We start from the raw sequence: 10,300 nt of genomic DNA, 5'->3' as shown, positions 1-10,300 counted from the left end.
ATAACATTAAATCAGGAGCTGATGCCTCAGGTCCTGGGCACCATTTTTTACTCATTGGGTAGATTTGAATCAGACCTGCTTTTTTCATGTGAGAGGGAAATTTGTGTCTTTAAGCAGAGGGACTGGACAGGTCAGATGTGCTCCAGGAATCTCTGCTCAGCCTACCCGGAGGGGTCAGGCCTTAGGTGACGAAAAGACTAGGGGTAGGTGTGTCTCATGGAAAGCAAACACAATAAGAGAAAGGAACCCCTGATTCAGTGCTAAAGGAGTGAGTACTCCTATTACAAACCTGGCTATCAAAAAATTGATGGAAGGTAAGGAAGAGTTTGGAGGCTGTCCCGGGACTGTCTTCCTTATTTCACACCAGAAAGCATTTATTAAGCACCTACTGTTTTAGTTATTTCTTTATGACATCATTATCCCATCAGATTAGGAAAGCAGAGAAAAGCTTGTATGGGAAATGTCAGGGTCAGCTGTCCATTCAGGCAGGGGGAGTGAAAATGGAATAACCCAGTAACACTGGGTAGGTAAGTAGGACTTGCTTCACACGTGACCTCAGCATCTACCAGCTTTTCTTTTTTTGGTAGTCTATGAAGAAGGGGGAGAACCTCGTCAACAGCCTCCAGACTCAGGATTTTGCATCCAGTAACCCCAACCGAGGTTTTTCGGGTGCAGAGTTCCTTGTTGAATCCATCGGCGTGGGCTCCACTGAGGTCTTCCTTTCTCCCGTGTGGGGGAAACAGTGGACAGGGCTGGGGGGTAGGAGGTGTCCCTCACCTTCTCAGGAGCTGGTTTCAGGACAGGGCACAGGTTTCTCAGGATCCAAAGAGGGTCTCCATTCTTGCATCTCCGAGAAGCAGCCTCAGCCTTGGAGGTAAGGGAATTCTCACATCACAGAGGACCTCCTGTGCCCCCATGTTGGGGTGCAGAAAAAGAAACAAGTGATGGGTGCATGAGCGGTATAGAGGGTGGAGATGGGGAGGCCAGCCAAGTCCCTTCCGAGCCGGTGACATATGAGAAGAAGCCAGCCCTGGGGGAAACCTTTCCAGGCAGATGGAAATGCCAAGTGCAACACTCAGGAAAATGGCTTGGCATGCCGGATAGATAGGAGGAGCTCCTGGAACGTGGCTGATTCTGGTGGGGTTCCCATTCTGCCCTCCATAATCCCATAAAGGAAGAGAGCCTTCCCCACCCACTGGAGATTCTGATTCAGGGGGGCGGAGGGGGCGGAAGGAGGATGGAGCTGGTCCCCGCATGTTTAACAAGTGTTGGGTGATTGGGGTTCACCTGACCTTGTCATCATACCACTCCAGCAGATGGTGACGTGGCATTAATGACCAGAATCCCAGATTCTAACTCATTTTTATCCCATTACCAAGGCATTTATGATTTGGTCAAGGATTGTGTCAAATTGTAGTGGCATAGAAACCTGGTGCAGGAGGCCCAAAGAAGGAAACAGCACAGAGAGGTTACCTGGTTTTCCAAAGGCCACCCAGCAAGTTAAATCCATCCCAAGGCTCATATCAACTGGTAGCTGAATCCCAAAAGTTCTCTCTGTATGGACCGACTTCTGTAGTTTTCTCCTGGAAGGAAAAAAATAAAACTACTGGAAATAAAATCTCAACGAGCCACACATTGAATGCCCGCCTTTGCTCCCTGCCCCACCCTGGTACACCCTTTGTGACAAACAATTTGCTAAGCAGTTGTAGGAGGTGTGTACTTATAAATCAACCAAAAACAGGACCTACTTTGGTTTATAAGTTGATCTCTAACCTTTCTTTAGGGCAATGACAACAAGTCAGGAGAAAAGGTATATCGAGGCCTCTCCAAGTTTGAAATAAGAATGCCATCTGTAGGGGCACCTGGGTGGTTCAGTGGGTTAAAGCTTCTGCCTTTGGCTCAGGTCATGATCTCAGGGTCCTGGGATCCAGCCCCGCGTCAGGCTCTCTTCTCAGTGGGGAGCCTGCTTCCCCCTCTCTCTCTGCCTGCCTCTCTGCCTCCTTGTGATCTCTCTCTCTGTCAAATAAGTAAATAAAATCTTTAGAAAAAAGAAAAAAAGAATGCCATCTGTATCTGAGAAAACAATGTGTCTTTTTCCCCTTTTTTTAAATTAGGGAGTGATGGTGACAGTAGCGCATACCTAGCATGGGTTACATAGGAAATTAGCATTCGAGCCCATAGTCGATCTGAGCTTCCTGTTACCACTTGCAGGAGGCGGCACTCTGCCCTTTGTGCTCACCCTCCCTGAGCTGCAGGCCCAGGACCGACCTCGGAGTCCCCAGGGCAGGAAGAGGGTCTCCCTTGCTGCATCTCAGAAAAGCAGCATCAGTGTCAGAGAAAATGAATTCATCCATACCTCCATTTACTCATTCCCAAGTGGATACATTTACCAGAGCCAAAATCTCAGCACATTGTTTAAGTGGGGAATTAAATTGCCTGACTTGCAAATGAATTAATCTGGAAATTTCCTTAATGTTTAGCCATGCACTTGATATTTCACTTTCACCAAAAAAACTCCCCCCCAAAACAAAAACAACAAAACCCAAAAAACAAAACCCACAATTACACAAAATTAGGGCAGAGCCTGAATGTTTGGGCCAAACAGACCCAATCTAAACCCAGTCTGCACACCCCCGATACATACCCACCTTGACAATGGGTAAGGTGCTGAGAATCAGATCAAAGAGGAGAATGTTGAACGAGTACAATGCCATAAAAATATTTTTAAGGATCCTGGAATATCTGATGTTTGTGGATAAGCCATACTGTTCATTGTAATTGAGTCTTATCTAATAAAAAGCATCCTTAAGAGGAGCTGTGTGGAAGATTTTTATTTGCCAGGTTGAACTACTATATTTGGCAGGAAACAGGCATATATATTAGGATTCTTGGAAAGACTGACAAGTACAGATTTCTGATAACTTAGGCTCAATTTACCTTCATGTGGGAGGGGCAGTAATGGACCTTTCTTTTTTTCTTTTTTTTAAAAAAGATTTTATTTATTTATTTGACAGACAGAGGTCACAAGTAGGCAGAGAGGCAGGCAGAGAGAGAGGAGGAAGCAGGCTCCCCACTGAGCAGAGAGCATGATGCGGGGCTGGATCCCAGGACTCTGAGATCATGACCTGAGCTGAAAGCAGAGGCCTTAACCCACTGAGCCACCTAGGAGCCCCAGTAATGGACCTTTCAGGCAGCTCCCTGGGGCTCCCTTCTTGGCCCCACGATATGTCATGGGTTGGTCACTGCAGAGCTGTCCCCTTTCTCCTCCCACACATCAGTAACATGGGCCCATGACGTTGATGACATAATGTTAACACATAAAGACTTGTCTCTGCAGCGGGACACTCTGCAGGTGTTGTCTCAAAGGAGAGAATTGGTGGGGGGGGAGTGAACCCATAGAAATTCAAGGCCCAGTCACCAGCATAAAGTTCTGGGGAGTCATTTGGTCAGATAAGACTCGAGTTGTGTCAGAAGCTGTGGTTGGAAGTGTTGGAGAGGATGTGGAGAAAGGGGAACCCTCTTACACTGTTGGTGGGAAGGCAAGTTGGTGCAGCTACTTTGGAACACAGCGTGGAAATTCCTCAAAAAAAAAAATTAATAGAACTACCTTAGGACCCTGCAATTGCACTACTGGATATTTACCCCAAAGATACAGATATACTGAAAAGAAGGGCCACCAGTACCCCAATGTTCATAGCATCAATGTCCATAATCGCCAAACTGTGGAAAGAGCCAGGATGCCCTTCAATGGATGAATGAATACAGAAGATGTGGCCCATATATGCAATGGAATATTACTCAGCCATCAGAAAGGATGAATACCCAACTTTTGCATCAACATGGACGGGACTGGAAGAGATTATACTGAGTGAAATAAGTCAAGTAGAGAAAGTCAATTATCATATGATTTCAGTTACTTGTGGAGCGTAAGGAATAACATGGAGGACATTGGGAGAAGGAGAGGAGAAGTGAGTTGGGGGAGAGACGAACCATGAGAGACTGTGGACTCTGAGAAACAAGCTGAGGTTTTGGAGGGGAGAGGAGTAGGGAGGTTGGGTGAAACTGGTGGTGGGTATTAAGGAGGGCACGTATTGCATGGAGCACTGGGTGCGGTGCATAAACAATGAATCTTGGAACACTGAAAAAATAAAATAAAATTAAGATGTTTAAAATAAAAAGAGGCTGTGGTTTGGAAGGTACAGGACTGTCAAGCCCCTAAGAATACAAAGGGCTACCTCTTGAGCTAGACAGGTCTGGGATTCCAGAAGGGAGGGGTGGAGCCTTGGGGCAGAGAGCGCAGAAGGAGAAAATAACCCCGCATTGGGGTCCCAGCTCTGGAACAGCACAGAAACCTGACAGGGTCCCCCAGAGCTTCAGCTCCTAGCAGTATGCACAGTTCTCCGCCAGGTGGAGCCTCTAAACCAAGGAACAGCAGGCCACAGTACGTGCTCCCCTTTCCATCAGAGGATAGGCTGAGAACATGTTCTATCCATTCTCTTCTCCCAACATTCAAACCCCCATTGTGACCGGTGGGCCATGCCTGCCTGCAGCAGAAGAGCAGCCTGTCCACCAGCCCACGGTTTCTGGAGTGGGGGTGCCGCTGGGCCCTGTAGAGTACACAGATCCTCCAGATGCCACCCTCTCATTTCTTGTAGCCATTCCTGCGGCCTGTAGGAAGAGAGTGGGGGGAAATTCCTGCTGGTGCCTGGACTCAGGAAGGACCCACGGCAGCTGATGGGCTGAGCTCAGGGTGGTTGGCTTGTGATGACTCGTGAGTCCCGGCCACCAGCCCTTTGCACTGACTGCTAGTGGACTATTCCAAAGAGATGAGCCCTATGGCTTGGACAGGGGAAGCTGGAGGTAGATAATCATGAATAAGCCCTCATGAGGTCAGAAAAGGTGGAACAATGTTTGGGTTCACCTGCAAGCGCCTGAGGCAACCCTGACTTCCACCTCCCAGTTCACAGTGCTCAGAAGCCCTGTGGCCACCTGGATGGTGCTGCCCTAGATCAGGTACAAGCTTTAGCAGCCGATCTTTCAGGGATATAGCTGATTAGATGCATAGGAAGCATGGCCACTGTAACTCCCGGGTGGACTGGCATCTTACCAAGGATACTGGATTGCCCTTGAAATACACTGACTTGGTTAATGCAGTGCCCGCACATTATGGACAATGCCCCAGGCCCTAGCCAGAGGGGTCTGGAGCCAACTACCTGAGTTTCTAGCTGGTGAGAGATGGGGAAATTGCTTCTACTGACTCCCACCCTCTGCGTTAGGATTCTGAATACGCCTGGTTTGTGTGGACACTTGGCCTAACTCGAGCTTTCCCTTATAGCTCTGAAAACCAGGCTGCCACCATCCGAGGATTAGAGAAGCTGAGTACCATGTAGGGATGCACGTGCCAAATACCCTGTCATCAGGGGTCACAGTCCAAAGGTCATGACGTGCAAGACCAGGCCCAGGAACAGGACATAGAAAGCAAGTTCCAACTCTCCTAAAACCTGCAAGCAGCAGGCATAATAAAAAGAAAAAAACAGAGTGCTAAAGCAGCAGACTGAATTACTAACAAGTAAAACGCCTGTGGCCAGGAGGCCTGAAGCACTGTCCCAGGCTTCCATACATTTGAATGATCAACCAATAGGGCTTGCTCTTCCATATGCCAGAATGGGGACCCCTATGGAGACACCCAATGCCATAAGGTATGGAAGTTTCTAGAAATAGCCCCGACTATTCCCGTGGATCAATGTGCTATGTTGCTGAAAACACCAAGCCTCACAACGCCCGGGAGAGGCATTATCTACTGGAATCTGCAATAAGACATCCCACCAGGATGGGTGAATTGCTTTGCACCCCTCGGTGAGGGGGAGCTACTCACGTCTCTGTGGGGATCCTGCATCCTGCTGCAGAGCTGACCCGTTGAGAACATTCTACCTGGAATGGAACAGGCACTATCAAGAGCGGGGACAACGTGGAGGTCTGGGTCTGATCTATCTCCTCACAGCCCCCGCTGCCTCTGCTGCCAACACGTATGGTACGGACAGCTGGGTGACGTCCCTCCAGCTGCGAACCTCTCTCTCCCCAAGGCCAAGCGCACATGTTCTGTTTTCCACCGCTACAATCATTTGGCCACTGTGTTTGTCCCCTCCACTGGCCTGGAAGACAGCACATGCCGAAACCCTTACTAAATTCACCCAGCAAGCCTTAAATGGGAACTGGCAAAACCTGTCTTTACTGAACACTGGAATGTCTAATGGAAAAAGCTGTCCTCCAAAATAAGATGGCCTTGGACGTTATTGCTGCCTCATGAGGAGGCACCTGTGCCATTATCCCAACAGAATGTTGTGTGCTCATCCCTGGTGAGAGATGGGGAAATTGCTTCTATCTAGCCCGCTGATGTCTCCTCTTTATTAAAATCACACAAGGACACAAGTGAGTGTCCTGAGGGATCTGATTCCCCAACTGAGAGGACTTCAGAAATCAGCGATTTGGATCATGGGGCTCTTCATGGGAAAAACTGGGGGATAATTGGGGGTTATTTGGGGGATAATTAGTGTTTTCTCTTGCATGTGCCTATCCTGTTGCTCTTCATTGCACCTGGAGAGCTGCACCTGGAGCTTGACACCTCCATGCAGGTGAAACCCTTTACTGAGGGGCTAGGTGTGTGGTGGAGGAGGGGGCAGGTGAGCTTACAAGAACGGGTCACGAGGGGCGAAATGTTGCAAGGGCTGATGGAGAGGACGTGACCACGGCTTAACCCCGACCTTGACACAGGGCAACCAGAGGTTCCTCACCCTGTTCCCTGTCCTTGGAATATGCATTCTGCTTGCCTTCCCTGTGCTAGAAGGTGCCCATGGACACAGCTCTGAGGGAGCGAGGTGCTGTTGCGAGTACTGGATGGCATATGTGACCGAATCCAGTGATGGCCTCTATGTCAACATTTAACCTGCGGGCAAGTGGATGTGGAGAGCTGAAGGACTTGCCGAGCCCAAGACAAGCCAGTTAGTTAAGTTCCTTTGCTTGTAAACCCGCCGCCTACTACTCCGGAGAGGTCTGCCTCTTTCTCCACCTCTCCTTGCCCTTTCTGTCCTGGGGCCAGTCTATAAACCAATACCACCTCTCCCGGCACTGAAGCCCGAGTTATCAAGGGTAAGAAATGTGTCTTACTCCTCTTCGTGTCCCCTAAAAGCAATAGAGGGGCTGGTGCAGTTGGAGTTCAGCACACTTGTTAAAACTGGTGAGCGGCGCCTGGATGGCTCAGTGGGTTAAGCCTCTGCCTTCAGCGCCGGTCATGATTTCAGGGTCCTGGGATCGAACCCCGCATTGGGCTCTCTGCTCAGTGTGGCGCCTGCTTCCTCCTCTCTCTCTGCCTGTCTGTCTAGTTGTGATCTCTGCCTGTCAGATAAATAAATAAAACCTTAAAAAAAAAAAAAAAAAAGACTGGTGAGCTGAAATTTGAGATTCATCGGGGAAGTGTTCCCATAAAGGAGGGCCTTGCTGGAAAATGAACAGCAGGGATGTGGCCTGATGGAAAGGAGGACTAGGCTGGTTTCTGTATGTGGAAGGAGGAAGTAGTACGTGATGAGTGTTTGTGCGTGTGTAATGGGGGAGTGGGATAGCAATGCTTGTCCCCTTCCTCCATTTGGGAAGGAGTATTTGGATCTGCTTTCTGAGCTGTGTTTTCCAGGCAAGCCTGCCTGAGTTCAAGGCCCAGGTCTAGCACTTAGCAGCTGTGTAACCTAGCGAGGATACCTCACTTCTGTGAATCTACTTTCTTATCTGTATAATAGAGGTAAGCAACCACAGCACACACCTGTCAAGATGGTTGGGAGAGTTATATGAGATAAGACAGCCTCACACAGGTCTTGACAGAGGACAGATTCCTGTTTTTGGCGCCCTTGTTTTGAAAACCCTCTGCCTATCTAGACAGCCCTACACGCAGGGCTCAGGGGCCTCGGAGATGGCCCATGTGGGAGGTGGGTTAGCCTCTTCCATTTGTGCTTCCGTGCGATACTTCTGTGCTCTGCGTTCCCAGGATCAATACACTGCTAATTCAGTGTCACATGTTTACTGCCCCTGAGAGCCTTCTGATACTGTTCTGTTTGGATCTGGGTTGGTAAGAGGGCAGATGGGATGGAGAAATATTTTGAAGTAGATACAAACCAGGAGGGACATTCCCGAGGCTGCTTTCTTCTCAAATGCCTTCCAAGGAGTACTTAAGCTTGGCCTGCCCTGGGGACACCAGGTTGGCTGAACAAGGCGCCTTCCTGTGGCTCTGTCCCAGCTTGGCTGTGTGCACTGGGGTGGCCCCTGGACCTTTCTGTTCCTTCCAACCTGATAGGATTTAGCACCACTGATTATATAGGTTCTGGCCATTTGATCCTTGACACCAGGCAAAATCACACCCACCTGCTAGCAGGAGCGGACTTCCAGGGGATTTTCAGGAAAAGGAGGTAGGCAGCTGAAACCCCAATCCTTTGCTCTCACCTCTATCTCCAGCTGTGATTCCATCTGGCAAATCCTGGGGCAACACACACACACACACACACACACACACACAGCCCAGAGGAAATGCAAGCAGCCAGCCCTACCTGGAACCCCAGCTGTCTTTCTTCAGATACAGACCCTTGGGACAGCAGTTCGGGGGAGGAGGGGGTCTACTTGTTGCTCGTTCTCTGGGTCTCCAAGGGGCGCCTGGCCCTTCCATCCGAGGATGGGTTCCTTGCTCACTCCCTGGAATGTTCCCCTACCGCTCGGCTGGCCAGCGGCAGGCGCACTGTGGTTTTAGATGGCTCCTTACCTTCCCCACGTTGCGCATCACCCCTCTGGAGACCCCAGGCCGAGTGTGACCTGGGAGCAGAATTCGGGCAAAGGAATGCTGCCTCCACCCCCACACCTGGACCCTGGGAGTTTATCAAGTGCCTCCCTGCCATCCACCGGGAGGGGTGTCACGTCCTCCCTCCCAGGGCCAGTTCTCCACCTTCCGCGAGCCCCCCCTCCCCCCAGCTCCCTCCGCAAATGGCCAAAAAGAAACTTTCGCGGGGTCCCCGTCCCCCTTCCCACCTCCCGCCCTGCCCCCTCCCCCCACCCAGCAGCCCGGGGAGGGGAGGCGGGGGGGAGGGGAGGAGGCCGGCTCCCTGGGCGCCCTCTGGGTCTCGCCTTACTTCCGGGAGGCGGGGGTTGGGGGGGTTGGAGAGGCAAGGCCCGTGGAGCCCCCGCGTCCTGCCAGCCTCCGGGTCCGCGCCTCTCCCCGCGGTCGCGCGCTGCCTCCTCTCCGGGCGCTGGCCGCGGCCCGCCGGCATTTGGAATTCCGCCCGCGAGAGAGGGGGGCCTGGAGGCGGCGGCGAGGAGGGCCGGCGGCCGGCGGCGAGCAGCGGAATCCGGGGTCCGGAGCGGCGCGGGGAGGAGAGCGGAGCGGAGCGGCGGCGGCGGCGGCGGCCGGGGAGGCTCCGCGCGGCGCCCGCCCGCAGTGCATCAGCGTGGCCGCGCGACATGCCCGGGATGCTCCACGCGGGGCATTATGCACGGGTTAACAGGCTCCGGGCTGCCGAGCGACTTGTTTGAAGCATTTTCTCCCTCGCTCTCGCTTTTAATCTTGTCTCTAGTGGCGTGTGTAGGGGGGAGGACTTTATTTCCATTGGCTAAGCTCTCCCTTCCCACCCACATCTCTTCCACATCACCTTGGTGTCTCCCTAAATAAAACCAGCCCTCCTTATCGCCTGGAAAAAATCAGGAGCTAGAGTTTGAATGGGTTTATATAAACACTCACCCCTGGCGGCGTGCGGCTGGGCTCCCGGCATAAACTCAAGGCACCCGGCCTGATGCGTGCCTTGCCGTGTTCTCTCCCTTGAACGTCAAGGTTTGAGCAGAGCCCGAGGACTGGGAACTCTTCCCTGGAATTGGATCAACCTGAAGCCAGTTGCGGAACTGCACAGGGTCCCCATGGACCTCAAGGAGAGCCCCAGCGAGGGCAGCCTGCAGCCCTCCAGCATCCACATCTTCGCCAACACCTCCACCCTCCACGGCATCCGCCACATCTTCGTGTATGGGCCGATGACCATCCGGCGTGTGCTCTGGGCCGTGGCCTTCGTGGGCTCCCTGGGCCTGCTGCTGGTGGAGAGCTCGGAGAGGGTGTCTTACTACCTCTCCTACCAGCACGTCACCAAGGTGGATGAGGTGGTGGCCCAGAGCCTGGTCTTCCCAGCGGTGACCCTCTGCAACCTCAATGGCTTCCGTTTCTCCAGGCTGACCACCAACGACCTGTACCATGCTGGGGAGCTCCTGGCCCTGCTCGACGTCAACC

At 51.9% G+C, this 10,300-nt stretch overlaps 1 long non-coding RNA gene across 1 annotated transcript; it reads right to left on the bottom strand.

Annotated features, from left to right (window-relative positions):
* Positions 1–342: 342 nt before the first annotated feature.
* Positions 343–5,931, bottom strand: LOC309851752. The gene is made up of 3 exons (XR_014304909.1): positions 5,876–5,931; positions 1,474–1,583; positions 343–905 (listed from the first exon to the last, which is right to left on the bottom strand). It is a non-coding gene; the product is annotated as an uncharacterized lncRNA (long non-coding RNA).
* Positions 5,932–10,300: the final 4,369 nt, after the last annotated feature.

The sequence above is a fragment of the Mustela nivalis genome, assembly GCF_964662115.1.
Source record: "Mustela nivalis genome assembly, chromosome: 17".
NCBI lineage: Eukaryota > Metazoa > Chordata > Mammalia > Carnivora > Mustelidae > Mustela > Mustela nivalis.
This window is presented reverse-complemented; position numbering and strand designations above follow the sequence as displayed.